The following is a 4,217-nucleotide window of genomic DNA, read 5'->3' as shown; positions in this document are numbered from 1 at the left end:
ACTTACAATCTACGTAGACCTATACTTATTACTATCCTCGGATGTGAAGGATACTCATGGTTACGAGTAGTCTAGTGGTTATACAACATGGGAAGCCCCCACCAATAGAACGTACTAACGGCCCAGTAGAGCCACCTGTTACAAACGAACTTACTATTACGCATTTACTTTCTGTGAACTCGCTCAACTAGTTGTTGATCCTCTGTTACATGCCTTGCAGGTCGTTAGGTATATGGAGCTTGCACATGGAGGAGCGGGTCGTTGTGGGCTTGGATCGTGATTATCTTATTAAACACTTATGACATTTCATACTTAATTATGTTGGGTTTTGATTATACGCTTCCGCTAAACAATGATAACTTACTTATGTTTTGGAAACACCTTTCATACAGATTTGGTTTGGTTTATATTGCAATTACTTATACTTTGTACAATGTTCTATATGATTGGTGGCTTGATCCTGGTCAGTCACGCTCCCAAGCGGTGATACTCCGCAGGTGGATTTTGGGGGTGTGACAATTTCAGCGAGTTTCTGCAGAAAGGGAAAAGGGTAAGTTCAGGACCAGGTGATCCTCAAACAAGCAGGATATACAAGCAGGATATACGAGCAGGAGCAGTGATCCTTACTTCGTTAACGTAATCAAGAAACTGTTGGCGGAGCAGGGGAAATCCTTGAAGATCCTCAGAGGCCTTTCTCTTCTTTCCTTTACCCCTAATAGGTGCTTTAGGGGCTGAAGTGGTAGGACTGGCAGCAGGGGTCTTCTTCCTTGCAGATTTAACATTAGCAAGATCATCAATGACAAACTTGGAGGCAGATTTAGCAGATTTTCCTGCACCTACACAACCAAAATAAGATAAGTATTCTAACTGATTTAGAAATCCTACGTAAAACTACTTTTTAAATGAGGATACTTACTTGACATTGTGGCAGATGCGGAGGATACTTCCTGTGAATCTTGGATGGCAACTTGAAAACTTCTTGTCTCCGGATCAAGCTTCTTGAAGGCCAAAAGCCTCTCTTTTGCAGCAGGTGTCAGCTTCAGATGAGAGATAGAGATAGCTGCACAATAAACAAAAAACAAAGAAAATATTAGTGATCCTCATCCTAAGGAACAAATCCGATGGTGATCCTTCTAGGATCCTCTATCCTACCATGAGTAGCCCACTCCTTAGGTAGATCCTTCCCATCAGGGATGGTATCCCTCCTAACAAAGAAGAACCGTCGCTTCCAATTCGTGTCATTCTTGGTGACCTTGAGAACAGGGCGATCCTCTCCGGCTTTTCGTTTAAACAAATATCGACAGGATCCAAACGTTGTGAGATCATACATCTCAGCCAGCTCCGCCATTCCTAAGTCAATCCCTTCCTGCTCAATGATCCTTTCAAGGGTATATAAAACCCTCCAGATCATTGGCATGGCCTGGATGTAGGAGATGCCGGTGAGGGAAAAGAAGGACTAGGTGAATTGAGGGAAAGGATATGAATATCCTATCAAGAACGGAGTAACGGGAAAGGCTACCCAAGTATCAGAAATAAAGTCACTCAAAGCAGTGGGAGTGAAGGACTTGAAGATGGTGTTCGCCGGAAAACAATGACGGATTCTATCAACCTGAGGGTCAGTAAAACAGCACCTCTCGGTGGGAGAGTCTTTGATGATCCCTTGACCTTTCAAGGGGCTGTTCTTCTTAGGATCCTTGTGAGGGGAATTCCGGAGCAACATATTTGCAGAAGAATGGAAAGAGACAGAGAAACAGAGTAAGAGAAGGAAGAAAATAGGAGAATACCTGATCGATCTTCGGACGAGATTATAAAGGGAGTTTCTCTTGAATTTAAATGCAAATTGATCCTATCTCTATCTCCTATTTATAATGATGATCTGCAGGGCTGTCACTTCTGTGACGTAAGAATTGCAACGGCTAGTCCGACTTCAACGGCTAGTTATCCGATTAACTTGTTGCGGATAAGATCAAGCAAAATATAACTCATTTATTTACAATATTACTCCTTATATTTTGGGGGCAATTGTTAGGGCTGGATTTTTATGACATATGATCCTTACATGTGATCCTAACCAGTGATCCTTATTTCTTTGGCAGATAGTGATCCTCAGAAGAGTTCCAGGATCAGGATCACGGACCATCATAGGGATCCTCATGCTAACAGTTGTTTTCATTGGATTTAATGTTATCTTGCAGGAATGTCTAGCAGGATCCGCTCTTAGCAACGTAATCAAGGGACTCGTCTTTACAACTTTGGCATATGCTTAATCAGAGATGAACGTTGTAGAGGATATGGAAACTCAGCATGATTTAAGGGCGATAATTTAGGCTAGATTTACTTTTATTCCTAAAGGGGTAATGAGCTTATAGTTAGTCTATTTACCTAAAATAGGGCCACTCACACTTGTATATATAGCACTCTTCCACATTCGGAAGAAACACGACACATTTCTCACACGCTTAGACACAATACTATAGTGATCCTTGTACTCAGCTCGTTACCATCCGAAGTTGTAATCATTATTTGTTATATTGAAGTTTGGTGATCGGTAGTTGCCATCACCTGAGGTTTTTTATGCCGGAGATCATTCATTGATCAAGGGCTTTTTCCTCGTATAAATCCTTGTGTCACTTGCATATTTCATACTAAAGTGATCCTTTACTTTTTCATCAAACCAAGCATCATTCCCCGTTTACATAGTGTTTGGTTGCATTATCCTTGTGTGATTTTTTGACCAAAACAGATACAGCTCGATATCCTGAGCCGTATCCTGAAACTGTTTTTGCAAATAACTCAATTAACATATTTTTGAACATATTCTCTTAGCACACTACCTCACAAAACTAATTTGATCACTTAATTACTTAGGTAATTTTTGACCAAAACAATTTGGCGCCCACCGTGGGGCAAGTGGTGCTCTCTTTACTAAAAATTTTTGTGAAATTGCTAATCGGCTTTCTGTTTTCAAAACTTTTTACCACGTTGTTTACAATGGCCTCGAGATCAAACATGAGCTCCTCCACTGTGTCTGCTACAACTTCTGCTACTACTGGTCTGGTGCTTCCACCACCTCCTCCAAGGATGCAATCTTCTTCGCAACCTCAGGACATTATCCCTACTCGGAATGTTCAGGGATCTGCTCTGATTTTGGCTTCTAATGATGAAATTCTAACCTTATTTGGGAGTGTGCAGGAACAAATGAGGCAGCAACAGGAAACAAACCAGATGCTGTTGAGGGAGATACAACTCCTGAAGTCCGGCTCGAGCAGACCTGCTGAGGATATCGTCACTCCACTACAGCCCAGAACTTTGAACTTTAGTTCAGCTGTGTATACTGAGGATAATAGGGGGAATATTGTGCCCAGCCTTTCTCAGAATCATACTCCTGAAATACCCTCCTCGGTTAGGATGTCAACCGTGAGAAGCTCAGGATATGCTTCAGGATATGGGCAGAATCCTCCGACTGGTAACGTATCTAATAATAATGCTATTGCCACTAACAGTGTTGGATCTTTGCAGGATACAGCTGTAACGTCAGAATTATCCAGGGAGCTTCAGAAGCTAAAGGATATGATATCTAGTGTACCTGGGGTGGTGCAGCCAATTCCTGAAGTATCCCAGGATAGCCACAGGATTTCTCGGTTCGTACGTCCTATATGTGATGCTGAAATCCCAAAAAGATTTCAGACTCCGAACATGAAGCTTTACGATGGAACCACGGATCCTGAAGAGCATATTGCCCAATATAGGAAAAGGGTGGAGATCAACCCTATCCCTCCGGATCTCAAGGAAGCTTGCCTGTGCAAGGGTTTCGTTTCTACTTTGACAGGATCAGCCTTAAAATGGCCGTTAAATGTTCCTCCGCATTCGATTACATCATTTGCCCACTAAGTGAATTTATTTAATAGTCAATTTTCTTGCAGTCTGAGTTTTGAAAAACTAACCAGTGATCTTTACAGGATAACTCAAGGACCTCAGGAATCCTTGAGGGATTATGTGAACAAATTCAGTCGAGAATCCTTGGATATCCCACATCTTGGTGTTGCGACAGTTGTGAAAGCTTTTAAGATGGGGTTGCAAAAGGACTCTCAGTTTTATCAGGATCTTGTAATGAATCCCTGCAGGAATCTTGGCGAGGCTCGTAACAGGGCTCTAAGATATATTCGATTGGAGGACGACAAGAAAATGCAAGAAAGGATGAATGCATCCTCAACATA

Source organism: Helianthus annuus, chromosome 12, assembly GCF_002127325.2.
Source record: "Helianthus annuus cultivar XRQ/B chromosome 12, HanXRQr2.0-SUNRISE, whole genome shotgun sequence".
In the NCBI taxonomy this organism is placed as follows: Eukaryota; Viridiplantae; Streptophyta; class Magnoliopsida; order Asterales; family Asteraceae; genus Helianthus; species Helianthus annuus.
Note: the sequence above shows the minus strand (reverse complement) of the source record.